Source organism: Etheostoma spectabile, chromosome 10 (genome assembly GCF_008692095.1).
Source record: "Etheostoma spectabile isolate EspeVRDwgs_2016 chromosome 10, UIUC_Espe_1.0, whole genome shotgun sequence".
NCBI lineage: Eukaryota > Metazoa > Chordata > Actinopteri > Perciformes > Percidae > Etheostoma > Etheostoma spectabile.
In genome coordinates this window covers 24,776,907-24,777,193 of record NC_045742.1, presented here as the reverse complement: position 1 = coordinate 24,777,193, position 287 = coordinate 24,776,907, and positions in this window count along the sequence as shown.

Genomic DNA, 287 nt, shown 5'->3' with positions numbered 1-287 from the left:
AAGAAAGCGGTAGATCCGAAAACGCTTCTCGCGGTGCTGAGTTCCTTTCAGCGAAAATTGAGCCTTCTCTCTGCATAGACTTTAAAAAAAAAAAAAGCACAAAAAAAAGCAAAATAATATGTACAAAAAGGGTCATTTGGGAAAATAATCAAAGCAAAATGAAGTCAAATGTGAACTGGATGACAGAAACAACATCCACACAGCTTCCTACCTCTCACTTTGAGGGAACTTGTAGGACTTGTGTTTGTTGTAGGAGTTGAAGTGAAAGATGCACTCGATGAAGTGCT